The sequence below is a fragment of the Neofelis nebulosa genome, chromosome 8 (genome assembly GCF_028018385.1).
Source record: "Neofelis nebulosa isolate mNeoNeb1 chromosome 8, mNeoNeb1.pri, whole genome shotgun sequence".
Taxonomy (NCBI): domain Eukaryota; kingdom Metazoa; phylum Chordata; class Mammalia; order Carnivora; family Felidae; genus Neofelis; species Neofelis nebulosa.
In genome coordinates, this window is record NC_080789.1 from 96,417,941 (window position 1) to 96,443,287 (window position 25,347).

The following is a 25,347-nucleotide window of genomic DNA, read 5'->3' on the forward strand; positions in this document are numbered from 1 at the left end:
CTAAACCAAACCTACTTTTTAATATGTGTACCCCAATTATTTTTGGAAAGATACAGTGATGTAGTCAAGGAGTTTACCTTGTAGTCTTATTTTTAAGCAGGTGGTTTAAGAGGGAGGTGTCAAGCCTCAGTGTCAGATATTCCTCATTCTAATAACAAAATATTTAAATCATATTCTAACAGAGAATATAGAGAATATTTTTTTCCTCAGAAATCTTTTTTTCCCTGCATCCTAAAATCTCTATTCGGCTGCAGTCTGTTTTTATTTAACTGATAGATCTTTTTTTTTTTAATCTTTTTTTTTTTTTTTTCAACATTTTTTATTTATTTTTGAGACAGAGAGAGACAGAGCATGAACGGGGGAGGGGCAGAGAGAGAGGGAGACACAGAATCGGAAACAGGCTCCAGGCTCCGAGCCATCAGCCCAGAGCCTGACGCGGGGCTCGAACTCACGGACCGCGAGATCGTGACCTGGCTGAAGTCGGACGCTTAACCGACTGCGCCACCCAGGCGCCCCTAACTGATAGATCTTTAAAAAGTTTACACCTTTCTCTTATTGGCTGGTGCCCAACCCCCTTTAAAGGTTAACTTTGTCATAAAAGTACCAGCACCCAAAGATTGCTCTTTATGAAGTCTGACACCTTAGTGTGACTGACACTCAGGCTTTTAGCAGGTGCTCCACACTCAGCGTGGAGCCTGACACAGGACTTGATCCTACAGCCTTGGGATCATGACCTGATCCAAAATCAACAGTTGGTCTCTCAACTGACTGAGCCACCCAGGTGCCCATATGCTGTATATTTAGTTCTGGAAATGGCCTTCACTTACCTTTCCAATGCAGATGTAACTCTTGATGACTTATTTGACATTCATTGCCCCCATGATGCTTTCTATTGGCAACTCTACCCTAGCTGTTTCTGGAAATTTTGAAGTCAGAATTATTTTGAAATATGACAAACAAAAGTCCCTAAAGGATCCAATTTTGTTTTTAAATTATCTGTATTTAATAAATTAATGTGAAAAACTCTAAAGGTAAAGTTTACTGAGAATTTTTAAAGCTCTTTTATAAACTTGGGATTTTTCTAGTTTACATAGTCTTTCTGATACATAGAATGGACCTTTAATTTCTTTTAATACCTAGGTGTCTGTTAAGTTTATAGAGATATTGTATCTTTGTACCATGTCTGGATTATACATATTTGAGAACAGAGCATGGTACTCTTATCTTGTACTACACTTGTACTAAGGGATGTAAATTGGTATTCATTACTGTAACTCAGCTTTGTCTCCTCACCTGGCTCAAATAAAGTCCTCAGATAATCATAACCCAGTTTAACAGAGTAAGTCTTCTGTATCTACTTTGGATACAGGAGATACTTTATCTGATTTTGGAGGACAAATCCCATGAGATGTTTTCTTTCCTCTGTTAGGGTTGTTCTTTTCCCCTCATGCTGAATGATGGATGAGTTTGGGTTTACAAAATGGAACTATCTGTGTGATCAGCTGCCATAGTTCTCCAACATCACATCCCTTTATAGTGTCCTCTGAGCAGGGCTCAATAGCTTCCACTCCTTTTGGATCAGCTTCATTGACGCATCCCTGAGTGCCATAAATGCTTCTCTCCTGACTCTCTAGGACCTGTTGCCGTTTTACTGTGCTCCTTGGAGAGGGACAAAGTTGCATAAAGCACATTCTGAGCCTGAAGCCTAGGGAAAAATACAATGTGACTGCTGTGGAGAGGACCCAAGCACAGAGCCTCATTCTGCTGTCAGGTCATTCCATTACTAGAGACACCCACTTGTTGCATTTTAAGAATAACATTAATTTCTTTCAGGCTCTGTTTCTTTTTTTTTTTTTTTTTTTTTTAACGTTTATTTATTTTTGAGACAGAGAGAGACACAGCATGAACGGGGGAGGGGCAGAGAGAGAGGGGAACACAGAATCAGAAGCAGGCTCAGGCTCTGAGCCATCAGCCCAGAGCCCGACGTGGGGCTCGAACTCACGGACCGCGAGATCGTGACCTGAGCCGAAGTCAGACGCTTAACCGACTGAGCCACCCAGGCGCCCCTCAGGCTCTGTTTCTTATTCTTTCCTGTGGATACATAATTTAGCTGCCTTTGGGAAAAGGTACCAATTGAAGGTTTGGTACCAATCTTACCAATACAAATGAGTACTAAGCTTTATAGAACAGCAAACTGAAGCAAAAGGGCTTTGTCTTTTTTTTTTTTTTTTTAAGTTTACTTATTTTGAGAGAGTGAGAGAGAGAAAGAGAGTGTGTACACATGAGCAGGGGAGGGGTAGAGAGGGAGAGTGAAAGAATCCCAAGCAGTCTCCACACCGCCAGTGCAGAGCCTGCTGCGGGGCTCGAACTCATGAACTGTGAGATCATGACCTGAGTCAAAACCAGGAGTCAGATGCTGAACTGACTGAGCCACCCAGGTGTTCCACATTTTTTAAAATTTATTTTTATTTTTAAATTTTTATTTAAAATCAAGTGAGTTAACATATAGTTAACTGTATGTTTCAGGAGTAGAATTTAGTGATTCATCACTTAAATATAACACCCAGTGCTCATCCGAACAAGTAAGTGCCCTCTTTAATGCCCATCACCCATTTAGCCCATCCTCCCAACCCAGCAGCCCTCAGTTCTCTGTATTTAAGAGTCTCTTATGGTTTGCCTTCCTCTCTGTTTTTATCTTATTTTTTCTTCCCTTCCCCTGTGTTCATCTGTTGTGTTTCTTAAATTCCACGTAGGAGTGAAATCATATTTGTCTTTCTCTCACTGACTTATTTCACTTAGCATAATACATCCCACCTGTTTTTTTGTAGACTTATTATTTTTTTAATAAATTAAAAATTTTTTTAATGTTTATTTTTGAGAGAGATAGAGACTGAGTGCAAGCAAGGGAGGGGCAGAGAGAGAGGGAGACACAGAATCCAAAGCAGGCTCCAGGCTCCGAGCTGTCAGCACAGAGCCTGACGCGGGGCTCAAACTCGCAAACCACGAGATCACGAATGACCTGAGCTGAAGCCGAACGTTCAACCGACTGAGCCACCCAGGCGCCCCTTATAAAATTTTTTTAATGTTTATTTGTTTTTGAGAGAGAGAGAGAGAGAGAGGGAGACCCAGAATCCGAAGCAGGCTCCAGGCTCTGAGCTGTCAGCACAGAGCCTGACATGGGGCTCAAACTCACGAAACATGAGATCATGACCAGAGCTGAAGTCAGGCGTTTAACTGACTGAGCCACCCAGGTGCCCCATTTTGTAGACTTTTTTAAAGAGAAGTTTTAGGTTCACAGCAAAATTGAGTGTGACAAAATCTTTCTTTCGTTCTTTTTTAAAAAATGCTTATTTACTTATTTTGAGAGAGACACTGAGAGCGTGAACGGAGGAGGGACAGAGAGAGACTGAAGCAGGCTTCAGGCTCTGAGCTGCCAGCACAGAGCCTGATGTGGGGCTCAAACCCAGAACCGCAAGATCATAACCTAGGCCAAAGTTGGATGCCTAACCGACTGAGCCACCAGCACCACCCCCTGCCCTCTCCGCTGGGACAAAATATTTCTAATTCCTCCCTTCTGTAATAAAAGCTTTTATTTTCTATTCATTTATTCCTTCTCTAATGCTCTTCCTTTCTTTAATGTAGATCTGAGTTTCTTATTTATATCATTTTCTTCTCTTTTCAGAACTTCTTGCAAGGCAGGTCTACAGGCAAAAATTCCCTCAAGTTTTGTTTGAGAAAGTCTTTTTTCACTTTTGAATAATAATTTTGCAGGGTACAGAATTCTAGGTTGGTAGGTTTCCCTGGACCTTTCACCTCTCTAAATACTTCAAATATTTCAATCCAGTCTTTTCTTGCTTGCATGGTTTCTGAGGAAAAGTTAGATGTCATTCTTATCTTTGCTCCTCTGTATCTGAGGTGTGTTTTTTTCTTCTGGATTTTGTTTTCCCAAGATTTTTTCTATGTCTTTGAATTTCTGGGGTTTAAATATGATTTGCTTAGGTGTAGGTTTTTTTTTAATGTATTTATGCTGCTTTGCTGTTCTGTGAGCTTCTTGGATCTGTGGTTTGGTGTCTGACATTAATTTGGAGAAATTCTGAGTCATTATTGCCTCACATATTCCTTTTTCTTTTCCTTCTGGTATTCTCATCATGCATATGTGTATCTTTATGTTATATCTTTTGTAGTTGTCCCCCGGTCCTTGGATATTCTGTTCTGTTTTGACACCCGCCCCCCCCCCCCCCCAGTCGTTTTTCTCTTTGGCTGTTTCTGTGGACATATCTGTAAGCTCAGATTCTTTCCTTAGCTGTGTCCTGTCTACTATTGATTCCATTAAAGGCATTCATTTCTGTTACAGTGTTTTTGATCTCCATCTTTTTGTTTTTTTTTTTTTTTTTGATTCTTAGAATTTCCTCCATCTCTTGGGTCATATTACCGATCTGTTCTTACATGTTGCCTATCTTTTCCATTAGAGTCCTTGGGATATTAATTATGATTGTTTAAATTTGTAGTCTGATAATTCCAACATGCCTGCCATATCTGAGTCTGTTTCTGATGCTTGCTTGCCTTGTCTTTTCAAAATAATTTTCTTTTTAATATGCCTTATAATTTTTCGTTGAAAGCCAGCTATAATATACTAGGTAAAAGGAATTGCAGTAAATTGGCCTTCAGTAATGTGTTGAGTAATGTGTTTTGGGAGAGGAGAAGCATTCTATAATTCTTTCACTGGGGCCAAGTTTTGTTGTTTTGTTTTTTTTTTAAGTTTACATCCAGGTTAGTTGGCATATAGTGCAACAATGATTTCAGGAGTAAATTCCTTAATGCCCCTTACCCATTTAGCCCATCCTCCCTCCCACAGTCCCTCCAGCAACCCTCTGTTCTCTATATTTAAGAGAGATGTTTTGTCCCCTCCCTGTTTTTATATTATTTTTGCTTCCCTTCCCTTATGTTCATCTGTTTTGTATCTTAAATTCCTCATATGAGTGAAGTCATGATATTTGTCTTTCTCTGACTAATTTTGCCTAGCATAATACCCTCTAGTTCCATCCATGTAATTGCAAATGGCAAGATTTCATTCTTTTTGATTGCCAAGTAATACTCTGTTGTGTATATATACCACATCTTCTTTATCCATTCATCCATCGATGGACATTTGGGCTCTTACCATACTTTGGCTATTGTTGATAGTGCTACTATAAATTGGGGGTACATGTGCCCCTTTAAAATCGTACACGTGTATTATCCCTTGGATAAATACCTAGTAGTGCAATTGCTGGGTCATAGAGTAGTTCTCTTTTTAATTTTTTGAGGAACCTCCATACTGTTTTCCAGAGTGGCTGCCCCAGTTTGCATTCCCACCAGCAGTGCAAAAGAGATCCTCTTTCTCCTCATCCTCGCCAACATCTGTTGTTGTTTGAGTTGTTAATGTTAGCCATTCTGACAGGAGTGAGGTGGTATCTCATTGTGGTTTTGATTTGTATTTCCCTGATGATGAGTGATGTTGAGCATTTTTTCTTGTGTCAGTTGGCCATCTGGATGTCTTCTTTGGAGAAGTGTCTGTTCGTGTCTTTTGCCCATTTCTTCATTGGATTCTTTGTTTTCTGGGTGTTGAGTTTGATAAGTTCTTTATAGATTTTGGATACTAACCCTTTATCTGATATGTCATTTGCAAATATCTTCTCCCATTCCATTGGTTGCCTTTTAGTTTTGCTGATTGTTTCTTTCACTGTGCAGAAACGTTTTATTTTGATGAGGTCCCAGTAGTTCATTTTTGCTTTTGTTTCCGTTGCCTCTGGAGACGTGTTGAGTAAGAAGTTGCTGTGGCCAAGATCAAAGAGGTTTTTGCCTGCTTTCTCCTCGAGGATATTGATGGCTTTTTGTCTTTTGTTTAGATCTTTTCATCCATTTTGAGTTTATTTTTCTGTATGGTTTAAGAGAGTGGTCCAGGTTCATTCTTCTGCATGTCACTGTCCAGTTTTCCCAGCACCACTTGCTGAAGAGACTGTCTTTATTCCATTGGATATTCTTACCTGCTTTGTCAAAGATTAGTTGGCCATACATTTGTGGGTACAATTCTGGGTTCTCTCTTCTGTTCCATTGATCTGAGTGTCTGTTTTTATGCCAGTACCATACTGTCTTGATGATTACAGCTTTGTAATACAGCTTGAAGTCTGGGATTGTGATGCCTCCAACTTTGGTTTTCTTTTTCAAGATTGCTTTGGCTATTCGGGGTCTGGTTCCATATAAGTTTTAGGATTATTTGTTCTAGCTCTGTGAAGAATGTTGGTGTTAGTTTGATAGGGATTGCGATTAGGGTCCTGTTTTTTTTTTTTTTTTTTTTTTTTTTTTGAATGTTGTATTTATTTTTGAGACCAAGAGAGAGCATGAGCAGGGGAGGAGCAGCAAGAGAGGGAGACAAAGAATCCTTAGCAGGCTCCAGGCTCTGAGCTATCAGCACAGAGCCTGACGCAGGCCTCAAACCCACAAACCATGAGATCATGTCCTGAACCAAAGTTGGACACTCAACTGACTGAGCCACCCAGGCGAGGGCCCAGTTTTTTAGTGAGCCTGTGCTCCTGAGCTGTGAGCGTGACAAATGCTTCTTAGTTTTTTTCCTCATTAGGTGGGTCAAGGTGGCTACAGGATGCTGGAGTTCGGTAATTCCCTTCCCTTAGGTGGGTTAGGCTCTGATAAAACCCCAATAGTTTAGGCTCTGGTAAATTTGTGTCCCTCTAGGGCAAGCCTTGCTAAGAAGAATACAATGTGTTGGTTAGTTTATCCTTCCTCCCTGGGAGCATGAGGTGATATTTCTTTGATCTTCACTGTGAGGCCCTGGTAGAGTTCCTGGAGGTAAAACTTTCCGAAGTGTGAGGGCCCCCTCATGACTGACTCCCTTTAGAAATTTTAACTTTCAGATTTGTCTAAGCTAAGGCTCTTACAAGTCAAATACAGTTTAGGTTTCCTACCCTACTACTGATTCTCCTGGAGGTTTCTGTTTATGGGTTTCTGCTCTTGTAAGTTGTGATATTCTGGATTTGCTTTTCTCCAGTTTTGAGGGCACCAATTTGCTATGTGACCCTGCCTCTCTGATGGATCTAAGAATTGTTGATTTTTCAGTTTGTTCAGGTTTTTGCTGGTCATTAGAATGGAGTGATGACTTCTGAGCTACTTTCACACTGGACTTAAGTTGGAACCTAGAGCTTTGCTTTTTTTTTTGCATTGAAAATATGAATACATGACTCATGGGAAAATAATAATATGATATTTATTAACCAAGAGGATCTTACACAGTATAGTCTGGAATTTTAGTTTTGGTAGATGAGTTCTAGGAATATTCAGAGGTCTTTATCTGGTTTGGGGCAGGCTTTAGGGGCTAGAACCTATGTGCTGTTGAATCTTATTTATATTCTCAGTCAAATTCCCGGAATCATTGGTATTGGATTTAATAATATTGTTATTTATTAAAATAAACTTAATCTATAGTAAGCAGATACTGTTTAGACTAGACTGACTTTGTGTAAAAATCTTTACAGTGAGACTGAGATAAGCAAATCTGCCTCATATCAGTTTGTATATGGGAGGACCAAAGTGGAAGTGAAATCAGCAAAATGAGTTCATAACTGTCTTTATATGCTTTCATTAATTTATTAATGATAGAGGTGTGAGTAAAACTCTTAAAACTTGGTTGTAAAATAAGATGAAATCTGTTTTCTTATATACTGTAACAATTTTTCTTTTAAGCCTAATCATGAGCAGACAACTGTTAGTAATCTGAAAGCAAAGTTTTCTGAAATGAGTCTCCTCAGAGATTGTGGAAAGAGTGGTATGTGCATGGAGATAAGACTACAAACATGAAAACTCTGTATCCTGTTTAGTAGAATTGAAGATGACTTTGGAAATGTGTGTGTTTGCCTGTAGAATGAGTGGTAAAATTGTAAGATGTTTTATGTTTATAAAAGATGAGAAGCATCATAAAAAAGCACACTGTGCATTTGTCAAAACCCATAGAACTTTAACTCAGAAAGTGAACCTTAATGTATGCAAATTAAAAAAAATCATTTAGAAGGTTGGAAGACCTTAGGTAGATTGCAGATTGAGACAGAAGATTCTAATTCTGTTAGAAATTATGAAAGAATCTCACTGACAGAGTTGGGGAGGAAAGGTGCTGACTTAATTAACTTTGGAAATGCATGGAACCTGAAAGACTAAAGGCGAAAGGAACTGCACATAAGCAGTGCACTCCAGTTGTCAGTGTTGCTTCCCATAGCTGTGATTGCATGCTAGAATTAAGCAGTTAAGTAAAATAGATCATACGAGGTAGGAACCAAGTTTCTTACTTGGGATGGGAAGGTACAAATAAACAAGGGGAAGGATGATCCTTGCGGTAGTGAATTAGAATTGAAGACCTCAGTATGAGCTCATGTTTAACTTAATACACAGTGTACATTTTAAGTCGGTTTAGTTCATTAACCTCAAAGCAATCAAACGTAAAAAATCTCAGCCCTGGAATTAATGCACAGTTTTTTATATTTAAGGTAGAACTAGTAGAAAAGTATATTATAGTTAATATTTTCAACATTGGCTTTCAAAAGCATTGTAGGATTTGTTAGACCTCACAGAAAGAATGTGGGAGAGTCCTAAATCCAAACCTGTGTATTAGCAATCATATTGTTGAATGACTTTGGATATGAGGGAGCTTTGTATTGATACAAACAAATACATAACCCATAATTGTAGAGTAATGATTGCATTTTGCACTATTTGTAATTTTATTTAAAGTACTGTTAAATATATGTGGTATGCTTCTTTCTTCTCTCTCTCTTTCATTCATTCCCAGGAGGAAACACAGCAACAGAGTTTCAGTGTCGCTAATACTTGTACCTAATTTTCAGTTAAACAGTTTGTGGCAAGACTTGTAGAATGACCATTTTCAAGTCATTCTGAGGCTGAGATAAATGACTGTAGTATGCCATATGAAGTCTTGGGAAAATTCAAGTCCTATTTTTTCTTTTGATGAAATGAAGGGCTTGAGTGAAATAATTAGGGAGATATTTCTTAGAAACCTTGGAGCATCTTTGTAATTTTTTATTATGCATGCTTATTACCACATTTTCTGGGAGAATGATTTAAAATATTTTATCTTAGTGTTGCATTGTATCAACTATAATTTTGAGTTGGGAAAATACATACAGTCACAATATCACTGAGATTTAATTGATGCTTTATCTGGTTTGATGTAGTTTTATACTAGAAATATTGCTTAGTGTTTTCTAGAGTTGTATATACTACTTACGTTATTATATATTTACTGTGTATATTCTGATATTCCAAAGACCCATCTCTATGGAAAGGTAATACTTTGGTTTTACTCTGTTACAATGCATGTTCTGATTTAGTACTTTCGGATGGAGCTTCAGATTTTCTGAGGCTGTTGCTACATGGTCTATATTTTGAGTTGTAAGGCTTTAGAGCAAAGGGTGGTCCAAGTTTTCTAGAAACATTCAGAGTGTAAACATTTTAGTCTTTGTGGGCCACATATAGTCTCTGTTGCATGTTCTTTTTTCTTTTTCTTTTTTTCTTTCTTTCTTTTTTTTTTTTTTTAACAACCTTTAAAAATGTAAAAACCATTCTTAGCTTATAGGGCCATACAAAAACAAAGCATGGGCTAGATTTGAAACCCTCGTCTAGTTTGCCATTTTTGCTTTAGAGAAAAAGGATGTATGCATTCAGTTGTTGATACAAGCAAAAATTCTAGAATTGGTGTTTGTTTGTAGCTTTTCTGCATTTCAGATCATATGATTTTTCTCTGACATAATTAATGAAGTGAATTATGGTTCAGAAGCTGATGGTTCAGAAACTTGTTGCTTTCATTTTTTTGCTTATTGTAATTGAGGTATAATTTTACATAAAGTAAAATGTACCTTTTTTTTAGTATATGATATTGCAAATTTTGACAAATGCATACAATTCTGTGTTGTCAAAGATGAACAAAGCTGGACCCTAGTTAAAAGGGTAAGTTCAGATTTTAATCAGTAATATATTATTGCAGTGTGGAATAGAGTGCAGTGTAAATGGAATTCTACTTTGATTTGAACATGGGTAACTCAGTGTTTTAAAGGGAGAATGAAGGAGTAGGGAGGGGGTGAGCAAGGGTTCAGTAGAGTCAGGGGAGTGATAAATTACAAAAAAACTGGAAGGGGAAATTGGTCTGTGTGAAACCATCTGGGTTGGTTAACTGGCACTTATCCAAGGCTCCTGCCCTCCCACAGAGACTGGCAGACAGGGGCCCTATGTTCAGGTGTTGGCTGGAACAAACAGTAAATTCTTTTGGCAGCAGTGAGTTTTCTCAGGCAGGCACTTTATGAGGGACTAGGGTCATCTTAGGGATGCAGCCTTGAGCTATTAGAAGCTATGTTAGTATTCTGTTCAAGTCTTTGTAGACCAAGGTTGAAGCCTAGCTGAGAAAGGACTCAATGGAACCTAGATAGAGGTTAGTCAGAGAATCTTTGTCGATACCAGCACCACAATTGAGATATGGAAGTGTTCTACCCCCCCAAAATTTCCTTGTGTGTTTTTGTACTTCTTGCCCCCCACTCTCAGCTCCTTGCAGTTACTGACTTGTTTTCTGTTCCTATAGTTTTGTCTATTCCAGAATGTCATATAAATGGAATCATGCAGTATGTAGCCTTTGAGATTGGCTTCTTTGAGGCTGAATAATGCATTTGAGATTTATCTGTGTTGCTGTGTGTATCAGTAGTTTTTGTTGTTGTGGCTGAGTAAGATTGTATGGATGCTTTACAGTTTGTTTATCCACTAATTAGTTCAAGAATATTTGGGTTGTTTCTAGTTTTGGCAGTCACAAATAAAGCTGCTTTAACTATTCGTATTATGTATGAGCCTAAGTTTTTATTTCTCTTGGGTAAATACCTAGGAGTCAGATTGCTGTGTTCTGTGGTAACTATAATTAACGTTATAAGAAACTGAAAATTTGCCAAAGTGGCTGTGCCATTTTTCATTTCCACTAGCCGTGTATGAGAGTTCCAGTTGCTTTGCATCCTCACTAGTACTTGATATTGTCAGTTTCCTTTAAGCCATTCTTACATGTATGCAGTGGTATCTTGTATGTGTATTTGTGTGTGTGTGTTTTAAACACTGTCAAATCAGCTTTATTATTCAGAGCCGCTTTGCGGAATTCAGAGAATATGGCACTTTCATAGGTTGTTTGCAAGCATCATTCTAGAGATATGGAAGGAAGGTTTTAAGTATAAATACAGTGGATTCTGAGCTTTGCCATATGCTGCTTCTATTGGAGGGTGGTGTTTCCCAGTCTAGGGAGCACATGGCCCCCATTCTCAGGGCTGGTTAATCCCTGGGTAAAGTCACCAACCTAGGCTCTACCTGGGTTGGCATATAAGTCAGGGTATGGCTAGTAAAACATAAACTACTAGGCTTTTTAGACAGAATTAAAAAAAATAACATTCCATTTATTTAAAAGTACAGTTCTTTCCAAAGCTTTTATTTATTTTTAATGTTTGTTTATTTATTTATGTATTTATTTGTTTTGAGAGCCTAAGAGAGAGCCTGGGTGTGTATGTGTGTGAGTGGGGGAAGGGCAGAGAGATAGGAGAGAGAATCTTAAGTTTCTGACAAGCACAGAGACTGATGAGGGACTTAATCCCGTGAACTGTGAGATCATGACCCAAGCTGAAACTGACTGAGCCACCCAGGCACCCTTCTAAAGCCTTTAAATTTAGCTGATAGATTTTATTTTTTTTAATTAAAGTATGGTTGACATAAAACATTATATTAGTTTCAAATGTACAGCATAGTGATTCAACAATTACATATACATTATGAAATGCTCACTGTGATAAGTGTAGTTACCATCTGTCAACATAAAAAGTTATTACAGTATTATTGTTTATATTCCTTATGCTGGACTTTTCATGCCTGTGACTTATTCATAACCGTAAGTTTATAACTCTTAATCCGTGTCACCTATTTTGCTTATCCCCCCTTCCCTAAAACCACTCGCACTTTTGACCCAGTTGCAGATTGAGGGTTGTCATGACTACCTGTAGGTTCAGTAATTCACTAGGACTTCCAGAATTCACTGAAAGTTATTATATGCTGGTGATGGTTTATTTTAGTACAAGTAAAAATCAGCCAGGGAAAGAGGTGCATAGGACAGGGTCCAGGAGAGTTCCAAGTGCAGACCTTCAGTTGTCTTCTCCCAGTAGTGTTAGGTGTGTGGACAGCGCTTACTTCTCCCAGCAATGTGTGCCAACATGTAGAGTGATGCCAAATAGGGAAGTCAGATGAGACTTGGTGTGTGTTTTATTAGGGTTTGGTCATGTAGACATGATGACTTCCTGCTTTGCTGACTATAGTCTCTAGCCCCCCCAGAGGTTGGGCTTACACTGAGTGGCCCAAAGCCCCTACACATTGTTAGCCTAGATTATCTGAGGTGGCTTATGGCCTCAGATCAACAAAAAGGCACTCTTAGTAAAGACAATTCAAGGGTTTAGAGATTACCTTACACTGGCTGAGGGCAAAGGCCAGCCCTCTGTAAGGAAAAGGTTAATCATCGACTGCAGTTATGTGTTTAGAAGTGTATTGGTTAATTTCCAAATTTTTAGGATTTTGTAGATATCTTTCCTTATATATTCTACTCTAATTTTCTTGTGGCCAGAGAACATACCATGTATGATTTCAATTCTTTGTTGCATAGCCCATATTCTTGTGAATATTCTGTATGTACTTGAGAAAACTGTTTATTCTGCTATTCTGGAATGTTTTCTTTTCCAGTACATTGCAATAATTTTTGTCTTAAGATTAGAATTATTTGGTCTTTGAAAATTTTAGAGAATTTACCAGTAGATGTATGGGCTTTTTTCTCCCACCTGGGAAACATGAATTTACTCTCTTGATTTTATTAATAGTTGTAGCTTATTCAGGTTTCTAAAAACTTGACTTGATGTAGTTTTGTAAGCTCATGTTGTTCCTATACTTTTGGAAAATCTGTGGTACTTTTTTTATTTTATTTTTTTACTTTAGGGATTTCTTCTCCCTTTATTTTTCTTATACTTTCTTTGGATTAGCTCTTCTCGTCCTTTTAGCTTTTATAATTTAAACATCCTTAGTACTATTTTTACCTGTACCTCAAAGTTTCATTATTTGCATCTAATATTTAGTAATAATGGAATAATCTAATAACGGAAATTTACAATTTCCATTGAGGTTTCTTTGAACTGTGTTTTTTTAGAAATGTGATTCTTAATTTCGAAACAGATATGGATTTTTCCTAGTTAATCTTTCTAGGTTAATTAATTACAATTACTGTGTGGCATGTATGGTAGTCCTGTACTTAAGGTTTGCATTATGGTCCAGTGTGTGGTTATATCTAGAAAATATTGGGGCGCCTGGGTCGCTCCGTCATTTGAGCATCTGAGCATTGGCTCAGGTCATGATCTCACAGTTCTTGGGATCGAGCCTGTGTAGGATTCTGCACTGACAGTGGTGAGCCAGTTCAGATTTCTCTATCCTTCTCTCTATGCCCCTCCCCTAAGCACACGTGCTCCCATTCTCTGTCTCTCCTTCTCTCTCAAATAAGTAAACTTTAAAAAAATTCCATGTGGGGCATGACTCTTGGTCTTGAGTTTGTGAGTTTGAGCTCTATGTTGGGTGTAGAGCTTACTAAAAAATTTTTTTTAAATCTTTAAAAAAAATAAAAATATTCTATGTGTGCTTAAGAAGATTGTATATTCTGTGTTTTTTGAGTACAGTGTTCTAGATGTGTTCATTCAATCAAATTTGTTCTGTTGAAATCTTCTGATTCCTGATTTTTAAGTCTCTGATTTATTGCTGAGAGAAGTGTGTTAAAAATATTTCGCTTGGTGATTAATTTGACAGTTTCTTTCTATAGATATGCCTATTTTGCTTTATGTGCATTGAAGCAGTGTTTTGAAATAGAGGTAAGATAAAGACTTTTCTTCCTAATGTACTTATACCATTATTTATTGACTTAGTTGCTGCTAATGCATTTTGCCCCAGAGTTTTGGTAGGTATTGCTTGCCATATCCACTTTTCTCTGGTAAGTTTTTGCCTCATTTATATAGTGTTCCATCTTTTTACTTTTTGTGTGTTTATATTTTCTAGGTGTTTCTTTTTTAAGTAGCATATAGTTGCAGTTTTTGGGTTGATTTTAAATCCATTGTTAAAGTTTGTCTTCTACTGAAGCTTTTTTAAAAAATTTTTTTAAAAATGCTTTTATTTATTTATTTATTTATTTATTTATTTATTTATTTAAAAAAAATTTTTTTTTTCAACGTTTTTTATTTATTTTTGGGACAGAGAGAGACATAGCATGAACGGGGGAGGGGCAGAGAGAGAGGGAGACACAGAATCGGAAACAGGCTCCAGGCTCCGAGCCATCAGCCCAGAGCCTGACGCGGGGCTCGAACTCACGGACTGCGAGATCGTGACCTGGCTGAAGTCGGACGCTTAACCGACTGCGCCACCCAGGCGCCCCTGCTTTTATTTATTTTTGAGAGAGACAGAACACAAGTGTGGGGTCAGGGACAGAGAGAGAGGGAGACCACAGAATCCAAAGCAGGCTCCAGGCTCTGGGCTGTCAGCACAGAGCTTGATGTGGGACTCGAATTCATGAGCCGTGAGACCATGGCCTGAGCTGAAGTCTGACTGAGCCACCCAGGCACCATCTACTGAAGCTTTTTAAAGTCCTTTTACAACTTGTGCTTATTGTGGTTGCTCATGTATTTGGATTCATAGCTGACATTTTATTTTGAGTTTTCTATTTGTTCTGCCCATTTCTTTTCTCTTCTTTCTTGTCTTTCATATCGATTATATTTTGTCATTCAGTTTTTTCCATCTGCAAATTTGCAGTCTTTTGAGAATTTTAAAAATTTTATTTTTTTGAGAATTCTTAAAATTCTAGGATTTTTTTTGACATGTATACTTATGAAATCCTTAGTATACTTTATCTCTGCTTATTATCCCTTTGTCTTATATATGTCATTATCATGAGTTTAAGTTCTCCTGCATTGTTTCCAGCCCACAAGACATTATTTTTAAAATTGAGGTAAAAAGAATAACATAATAATTATGGTATGCCTACTATATATACAAGCTAATCAATAGACTATTACCAGTACAGATTGCTGTCCATACTGGTTGCCTCCTTGCTTGCACCATACATCATACTTAATTCTTTAATTGTTTTTGGGGTTGTGAAGTAGTGTGAGACTCTAAAGAGAACCCCCCTCTCCACCATGAGTTTTAAAAATATACACTAGATTTTCAATTTGATAAATTTTGAGAGTTAGATTAGAAATTAATTCCTAGTCTGGTCCCATTTTCTTTTTGTCCGTTATTTCAATTTAAGGAAAAAGTTTATTCTGTAGCTTTCAAATGATTTTGTCCTTCTTCTTTTCTACCTGCTTTCCATCTCTGGTAGATTAATGAATGCCTATTGAAATGCCTACTGAGGGGCGCCTGGGTGGCTCAGTCGGTTAAGCGTCCTACTTCGGCTCAGGTCATGATCTCATGGTCCATGAGTTCAAGCCCCGCATCGGGCTCTGTGCTGACAGCTCAGAGCCTGGAGCCTGCTTCAGATTCTGTGTCTCCCTCTCTCTCTGACCCTCCCCCGTTCATGCTCTGTCTCTCTCTGTCTCAAAAATAAATAAAACATTAAAAAAAATTTTTTTTAAATGCCTACTGAAATGTACTCTTCGGTTTTTTTAAGTAGTATTTATATAGAACTTAATAGCAAATTAATATCTTACCTGTTGCTTTATATTCTTCTGGTAACTAAATCGTTGTGAAGTCATCCTATTTAAAATACGTGTTTCTGATGTTTTAAAAAGTGAGTATTAAATGACTGTTTCTCTTTTGTTTTTTTCTGTGATTACCTTGAAGTTTTTTCTTTGACTTGTTTGATTCCAGGGTGAAGTTGGAAGTAACTGATTCTTGCTTTTTGGTCCTAGTTAGTATCCAGGTAGCTCTAAAATTAGCACCATTATCAGAAGACTGGAGATTTTCTAGCTACTATTTCATTCTGAGTTTTGGAGTCTCAGAAAAAAATGGAGTCTATAGTTTTGTCGAAGAATCTTAATGCTCCCCCCTTTCCCCCCCACAAACAGTAGGTCTACTGTGGGTGTCTGATTAAGATTGCAGACTTTTCTCTGTTGATTTATGTGGATTTGAAAAAGAGTAAAAAGTGATGGCTTTTTATTTTCAGGAGTGTTTAAACATTTGGAAGTATACCAGTTTTCCCAGGTGAAATCTCAGCATTATTAATTGGTTTCGAGTAATGCAGTTTTCTTAAAGCCACGATGACTTCTCCTATTTGACTGGACCTACTTGAAGGACAAAACAAAAAATTTATGATTATTTTAAAAAACATTAGTTTTGTGGGGCACCGGAGTGGTTCAGTCAGTTAAGTGTCTGATTCCTGATTTTGGTTCAGGTTGTGTCCCAGGTTGTGTTATGGGATTGAGCCATGTGTTGGGCTCTGAGCTGAGCATGGAGCCTAGTTAGGACTGTGTACCTCTCTCCCTTTGCCCCTCTCTCGCGCGTGTGCTCGCTGTTTGTCTCTCTCTAAAATAAAAACAACAACAAGAAAGCATTAGTTTTGTGATCTTTTCACACTTTATTAAGAATAGCTAATGGTTGATGTAAGTCATCCAGTGTCAAAGTAATACAGTGTCAAAGTGACTGCACTATTTATATTGTGTATATTTTTATGAAAATTTGTAGGTAAGTTAACATAATGCCTCTTTTACCACTTTTGCAGAATTTTCTAAACTGAGAATACAAGCGTTTAAAGGATATTTAATTATATTCATTTGTTCATATCTTATAAGTAAAATGAGACTCTGGTGTGTATAATGAGTGAAGAAGCAAACTAAAACATCACTGAGGGTTACCACTAAATATTTATATATGTAAAGAATTGGATACTAAAAGCTTGAAAATTTGTAATAGAAGTTTGACAGTCTATTTTTTTTATTTTTTATTTTTTAATATATGAAATTTACTGTCAAATTGGTTTCCATACAACACCCAGTGCTCATCCCAAAAGGTGCCCTCCTCAATACCCATCACCCACCCTGCCCTCCCTCCCACCCCCCATCAACCCTCAGTTTGTTCTCAGTTTTTAACAGTCTCTTATGCTTTGGCTCTCTCCCACTCTAACCTCTTTTTTTTTTTTTTTTTTCCCTTCCCCTCCCCCATGGGTTTCTGTTACGTTTCTCAGGATCCACATAAGAGTGAAACCATATGGTATCTGTCTTTCTCTGTATGGCTTATTTCACTTAGCATCACACTCTCCAGTTCCATCCACGTTGCTACAAAAGGCCATATTTCATTTTTTCTCATTGCCACGTAGTATTCCATTGTGTATATAAACCACAATTTCTTTATCCATTCATCAGTTGATGGACATTTAGGCTCTTTCCATAATTTGGCTATTGTTGAGAGTGCTGCTATAAACATTGGGGTACAAGTACCCCTATGCATCAGTACTCCTGTATCCCTTGGATAAATTCCCAGCAGTGCTATTGCTGGGTCATAGGGTAGGTCTATTTTTAATTTTCTGAGGAACCTCCACACTGCTTTCCAGAGCGGCTGCACCAATTTGCATTCCCACCAACAGTGCAAGAGGGTTCCTGTTTCTCCACATCCTCTCCAGCATCTATAGTCTCCTGATTTCTTCATTTTGGCCACTCTGTTGACAGTCTATTTTTATCTTCACAGATCTTTGGATATTTATACTCAGTAAAATTTAAGCAGTAATTGTGAAATCTAAAAATTCTACTTCTCAAGTTATAAAATTTTTGAGGAAAATATGGAAGACTGTTGTGTGGGAAGTAATTTATTTGGTGCTTTGCTTCCTAATATGATCTTCCATAGCTTTAAGAGGTAATTATTAACTAATATTTAGGGCCAACTGGTTAGTGAGTTAAATACATTAATACCACTGTAAAAGAACAGAGTGCTAAGGACAAACAGATGCTTCAGAAAGTCGGATTCTTCTTCACTAGTTTTGAGCCCTAAGTGAATTAGAATTCCTTGAGGATCTTTTATTTTTATTTATTTTTTGCTGGAGAGTATTTAATGTGGATGCTCAAGGCCTGGGCAGAGTGGGGAGTGCTCTGGAATTAGGCAGACAGGCAAGGTGGGTGGTTTGCAAGTCCACACCTGACCCCAGGAGAGGATGCTGGGTGGTGGGGGCTGGCCCAGGCATGCCAAGGGGAGTACCAGAAGGATGGCCCAGGCAGGCAGACTCACCAGGGGACTCGCAGGCCAGCCCATGAGAAGGTATCTAACCCAGGTGGTGAGTGCCCAGGCCAGAACATAACCCAGGGAGGCAGGGTTGTAGCTGGTTGGTGGCTCCCAGAGCCTAGGAACTGGCATTGTTAGGGACCTTCCTGAGCTGCTGCTGGAATGCAAGGCATATCTGCTGGGTGGACTCAAGCAGCTTCTGGAGGCAGGCATGGAGGGGGTCATTTTTCTCCTCCTAAGTGGTCCAGACAGGAGTTGATCTGGTCCATCATGGAGTTGATGGCAGCATGTTCTGCTTCCCAGAAGCCATCATCCTTGCCTTTTGTGCCTGCCTCCATCGGCATGCCCAGGTCCCTGTTGGGGCCTGACATTGTGCTATGATGGAATGCTGTGTTGGGTGAAAGGTCAAGGTGCTTTTAGACAATATTGATGCTTGGGTCCCAACCCAGACCAATTTAATCAGAATCTCTGATGGAAGAGCTGAAGTTACTGATATTTTTAAGAGTTTCTTTTTTTCTTTTCCTGATATTTTTAAGAGTTTCTGAAGTAAGTCATTCCCAAATGCTGCTGGGATTGAAAATTTATGCTTTTGGTATTTCATCCTGGTGGTGGTGATGGTGGCATCGTCATCATCATTAGTGTGTGTGTATATGTGTGGAGGAGGGAGCACAGTCTAAGAAACACTATGTTAAAGAAAACTTGTATTAGCCTGTTCAGGCTTCTATAACAAAATACCATTACTGGTGACTTAAAAATAGCAGAAATTTATTTCCCTCAGTTCTGGAGGTTGGAAGATCCAAGATCAAGGTGCTGGCAGATTTGGTGTCTGCTGAGGGCCTGCTTTCTAGATGGCTGTTTTTCACTGAAACCTCACAAAGTAGAAGAGACAGGGGAGCTTTCTTGGGCCGTATTAGTAAGGGCAGTAATCCTATTTATGAGGGCTCTACCCTAGTGACTATTTACCCCCAGAAGCCCTACCTCCTAATACCATCACATTGAGAGTTGAGATTGCAACATACGAGTTTTAAGGGGGACAGACTTTCAGACCATAGCATAATTGCTATATTTACAATTCTAGGACTGATGATTGGGTTTTGAAGTTACGAAAGTGTGAATAAATCAGACAGTTTAGCTGAGTTTTCTTCCTTTAACAGTTCATTGTTTCATTGTTTATGGTGACATAAATATCAAGTTTTATTTATATATTAAAAAAAATTTTTTTTAACGTTTATTTATTTTTGAGACAGAGACAGAGCATGAACAGGGGAGGGTCAGAGAGAGAGAGAGGGAGACACAGAATCTGAAACAGGCTCCAGGCTCTGAGCTGTCAGCACGGAGCCTGATGCGGGGCTCGAACTCACAGACCTCGAGATCATGACCTGAGCTGAAGTCGGACGCCCAACCAACTGAGCCACCCAGGCGCCCCACAAGTTTTAATGTTAAGTTGGCTTTTCTGTCACAGATTGTTCTCTTTCTATCAGTTTTCATCAAGATACTGTTTTAGGTAAGACCACAGATGGAAGGTTCAGGATGTGATTTCCCTGGTGGTTCTCTGCCAGTCATTCTCATGGATGTTGACATTGGCCCTTATGAGAGGAGTCCCGGTAGATTGAAGGAAGAGCTGTGAGACTTTTGAAAACACGCCATTTGTAACATGTTGGGAATGGGGGTAGTTATATGAGGCCTTGTTGGGAGAAGAGTTGAAGTGACCGTCTAAACTTTAAAGTGATGCTTTTGGGTGGTATTTGGATCTAAAAATTGATGTTCATGTTCACAGTTTATTTTTATTTTTAGAGAGCAAGCGAGTGGTGGAGAGGGGCAACGGGAGAGAGAATCTAAAGCAGGCTCCATGCCCAGTGTGAAACTGGACGCAGGGCTCAATCCCACGACCCTGGGATCATCACCTGAGCCAAAAGCAAGAGTTGGACACTCAACCGACTGAGCCACCCAGGCATCCCCATCATTTTAAGTAACAGAAGTCCCTGTGATTTAAACAGAAAAAGTATTTTTAAAGAGGTTATTGGGTTACTCCTAATAATATTGAGTTATTTCCTAAATGGTAGGAGAACCAGCCTTCGAATCTGTAGCCAGGAACAATGCTACAAATCATACCACAGATGTGATCCAGTGATAGCACTGGATGTTAGGTAGCATATTTGTCACTATTTGTACTCTCACTGACATGAGGCAACAGATATTCCTAAAATTGCTGCTAGTTCTTTTTGCAAAAGTGGATTAAAGAAGGCTGAATTAATTCAAACTGGATTTAATTTTCTTTTGCTATTGCCCCCAACCTCACCAGCATGGATTGCTCGTGGTCCTTGCTGTGCTGCTCTGCTGTTGCTTCCTTCTTCTCTGTCTCCTCTTCCTCCTTTTCTTGGTTTGTCTGACTGGCAAAACCCAAATCTTATGCACCTGTCCCACTTGCAAGGGAGGTTCGGAAAGCAAATAGCTGCTGCTTTCAGTTTCTTTAGTTTCAAGTGATTCTGTCTCATAAAGTGGAAGATTCTTTAAGCATAGGAAGGTAGATACTAGATGGCCCCCTCAGATGCCAGGTATCCATGGCAGACATTTTGTAAGTGAATGATCATAGGATTTGTGGCTATCTTTGCCATGATTTGAGTATTGGTTCTACTTTCCCCCCTTTTTAATGTTGAAAGAGTGAATGAGGTATGATGGTGGACATAAAGGAAGAAGAGAGTTAATAGAACTATAAGTTTTGTAACTGGAATGGGCCCCAGGAAAAATCTAAGCCAATCTAAAAAAGAAAATACCAATTATAAGAGTTAATGTTCTTTAGGTAGATGTCGTTCTCTGAGAAGTCATCTTGACTCCTAATAATGAAACCGATTTTTACCCCCATTAGTCCTCATAAGAAAGCTGCTATATAATGTAATGAACAATACCATTATAATACCCACAGGTCATAGATTTCTTTGGCATTTATCCCTGTTGCATCAGGGCAAAGTGCAATTTTGTAAAAGCAGGTAAGGTAAGCTGGAGAGGTGAACTGAGGAAATATTCAAGGGTAAAGGCAAGATTCTCCTCAAAAACTAATTTTGGGATTCCTGTAATCGATAGTAATTAAAGGCGTGACTGAAGTAATTTTACCTTGAAAACATAAATTCTCTCCACCAAGCCATTAAAAAAAAAGTCCACGAAACTATCTCTGTATAACTTCTGGTTTTGAGCGATGGGATATTCTAGTATACCCTCTAATGTGACCTTGTAGCAAAATGTGTCTTGAGTAGACTAATTATATGGGTTTATTAGGTATAAACCAGTTTTAAATTTAGTGGAGATATTGTTGCAGTAAAGTGTTACACGTATTTCTATATCAATCTGTACAGTAGGGGAACAAAGGAGAGAGTATTCAGTTTTATTTTGGGGGCTACTTCAGATTGACCTTTTCTAGCTGAGCAGTTGTTTTCCAGAGGGACAAGGTATGGAAATGGGTAATAGTTTTTAGTCAGTAGGAACACTGTGTGCCAGACTCTTTCATGCTGGTGCACATTCAAGGAATAGCAAACAGCTTGTAACTGGAACATAGTAGAAGAATAATTATATTTGTTAAAATAAAATTCTGCCTTTATTTTTTAAGGTTATGGTTTCTGTAATACACACATACACAATGTCCCAAGAGCAGGTGAATGCAAACCATTATTAAGCATTTGAGTGCTGACTGTACATACTCTTGCCATTATATTAGATTGTTTTGTGATAGGGGTTACAGTAATAAGTAAGGCAAGGACCTGGAATATAGAGGGGTGGGAAATGTGTGAAGAGCCCTAATATTTTATGTATTTGATGTACAGGGGATATTGAAATGTACAGGGAGAGTGTGCTTGAGGGAGTCATGAAATTCTTCACCAAATATCACTAATGGTGACATTTGAACTCTTCTGAAGAATCAGGATATTTATGACAGTATAGAAGGAGGAGAGAGACATTCTAGACAGTATATCCTCTATTATATTTATTATTATTATTTTTTAATTTAAAAAAAATTTTTTTTTCAACGTTTTTTATTTTATTTTTGGGACAGAGAGAGACAGAGCATGAACGGGGGAGGGGCAGAGAGAGAGGGAGACACAGAATCGGAAACAGGCTCCAGGCTCCGAGCCATCAGCCCAGAGCCCGACGCGGGGCTCGAACTCACGGACCGTGAGATCGTGACCTGGCCGAAGTCGGACGCTTAACCGACTGCGCCACCCAGGCGCCCCTATCCTCTATTATATTTAAAGGACCTCAAAATGCATCACCTATGATTTCTTCAGAAAGGATTGTAGACAATAGCAATTTGGGAAAATGCATAACTTGGAGATATTGGGGGTTTGGTTCCATACTACGGCCATAAAGTGAATATCACAGTGAAGTGAGTCAAGTGAACTTTTAGGTTTGCCAGTACATATAAAAGTTATATTTACACTATACTGTAGTCTATTATTGTATACTGTAGTCTGTTAAGTGTGCAATAGCATTATGTCTAAACAATGTATATACCTTAATTAAAAAATACTGCTAAAAATGCATACCATTATTTGAGCTTACAAAGTGAGTGATGATCACAGATCACCGTAACAAATATAATAGTGATGAAAAGTTGGAATATTGGGAGAATTACTAAAGTGTGACGGAGACATGACGTGAGAAAGTGCTGTTGGAAAATGGTTCTGATGGACTTTCTTGGTAAAGTGTTGTCACAAACCTTCAATTTGTAAAAACAAAACAAAACAAAAAAACATAGTATCTGTGAAACGCAATTTAACAAGGTATGCCTGTACTATAGTTAGCATTTTGTTTGATAATAGGGAATTAAATGGATTTAGTATGTTATTTATTTCCAGGTTTATAAACTTTATCTTCTTAGAGTGGTATATTAGTATTATTTCTGAATTAAATTAATTCTTTATATTATGTCCAACTTTTTGAAATTAGTCAACTAGACTGTTTAAGGATCATTCTTAGCAACCTAATTTTCTCCAGGATAACCAGTTTATATATGTAGAATTCCATTATGATGAATATTATCACAGCAAAGAGTCTATTTAATAGAGCCATCCCCATGTTCCTTCTTGTCCCTCAATAGTAGAATCTTTTTCATATGGTTACTGTACATTCTCTTTAAAAAAAAAAAACTCTAAAATGAATGCTTTCACTGTCTTTTGTCAATCACCACTTATTGTTAAAATGTGATACAAACACAGTCAAGTAGAGGGGAAGCATGGAATTATAGCCGACTTCTTCACAGTTCTTTTTTTTCTTTGTAGTTCTATCAGGAAACGTATCCTTGAATTCTCCAACCTCCACTTCACTTAAAAGCCTAATTTACTAACCAAAGTAAGATGGAACTGGTGCAGGGGTCAGGAAGAGGAAGAGTGTATGAATTTCGCATGATACTTTTTTTTTTCACTTTCATTAGAGTAGTCAAAATTTTTTTCACTGGTTGTAAAATTTCACCTTCTATATGTCACATTATGTTCTTAGAATGTGGCATGACTCCTACACTTTGGGGCTGGTTTGGTTTCATATGCAGCTTTTTATTGCAGCTTCTTTTGCCCTGTTCCTATAGCCCAACTTTTTATTTTACTAAGTAAGACCCTTTTTATTTTATTTACCTTTTCTGCCCAACTCTCCTAATTTTTGCACTAATTTTTCTTTTACTCTGTTGAGTGGTTCCATGGTTGTAGAAGGAAAAACAATGAGATAAAGATGCTCATTTCATCCTTCTCTGAAGTCATCATGCTGCCCCCTAAACTCTGTCTCTATTCCGTTTTGTTGAATGACACCAATGTGGACTCATTCACATTTGCCAGCTCTTGAGAGCCATCCTGCTCTATCATTTATCTTTCTTCTCCCACATTGTTCCATCTTTCCACTTTTTGTTTTCATCAGTTCTCATTTGGAATATTTCAGAAGTTTTGTGCTTTGCTTTTCTTTCTTGAATTTCTTCACCTTATCACCAGTGATTAAAACGATAATCTTACTGCTTTAATTTTCTGTTTAGAGTCTAAAATACCTTTGCATCACCTATAGGTCATGCAGTTCAAGCTTCTTTGCACATCAGAATAGGTCCTTTCTGTGGGATTTCTTTTGTTGGCAGGTGTTCCCCTCAATCCACTACATTCTGCAGCTCTACTGATCTTGCTCTTTATTGAATGTGTCATGACTTCTGATGTCTTTTGCATATGCTGTGTCTTCCTGGAATGCTGTTTCTCATTTTGAGAACTGCCTAAATAAAAGTACTGTTCCTCTGGTAAGCTTTTATTGACAACTGTTAACATTTACTAGCTTGATTAAGTATCACTTCCTTGTACTCTCTTAGGACCCTGTTCATACATCTCCTGCTACGTTTATCACTCCTTGCCTAGATGCAGGTTTCATAGGAACAGTTGTTTTGCCTTGCTTATTTTTGTATTTATGTCAAGGATGATGCTTAGCTCCTAATAGGTGCTTAGTACATTTTTAAAAATTGAATAATATCTTGGTAATTTTTAAAATACTTCTGTGTTTTTCTACTTCCTGTGGCTCTTTCTCTTTCTATATTAAACTTGTAGTGAGTTTTTAACTTAAATGTTAATCAGGTAACATAGGGAAATTTTAGTATTTATAGATGAAATTTATTACTTTACATTTTAAATATTTGAACAAATGAAGGTATTGGCAAGATTTACTTCTAAATTTTTATCAAATTTTCATCTTGACAAATGTCTCATTTTCACTTGTATTTGAAGCTTTTAACCTTGAAGTAACATGACTATTGAAGTAAAAAAATAGTATTTTTTACTATTAAATAGTGTGAGAATTATCTATTAGCTTTGATAAGCAGTGGCATACAAATAATTTTATTACTAAAATCCTAATTGAGCTAATTTATTAACAACTTTTTAAAAAATATAATTTGTTATCAAGTTGGCTAGCATACAGTGTGTACAGTGTGCTCTTAGTTTTGGGAGCTTCCATACAACACCCAGTGCTCATCCCAACAAGTGCCCTCCTCAATGCCCATCACCCATTTTCCCCTCTCCACACCCCTCCCCCCGCCGC

The 25,347-nt window shown here is 38.0% G+C and overlaps 1 protein-coding gene and 1 pseudogene across 3 annotated transcripts in view; one reads left to right on the plus strand and one right to left on the minus strand.

Moving 5' to 3' along the window:
- The window catches only part of LRP6 (LDL receptor related protein 6), a 181,722-nt gene that overhangs the window by 37,517 nt on the left and 118,858 nt on the right, over positions 1-25,347 (plus strand). The window lies entirely within an intron of this gene.
- Positions 18,419-18,671, minus strand: LOC131483715 (bublin coiled-coil protein-like; annotated as a pseudogene).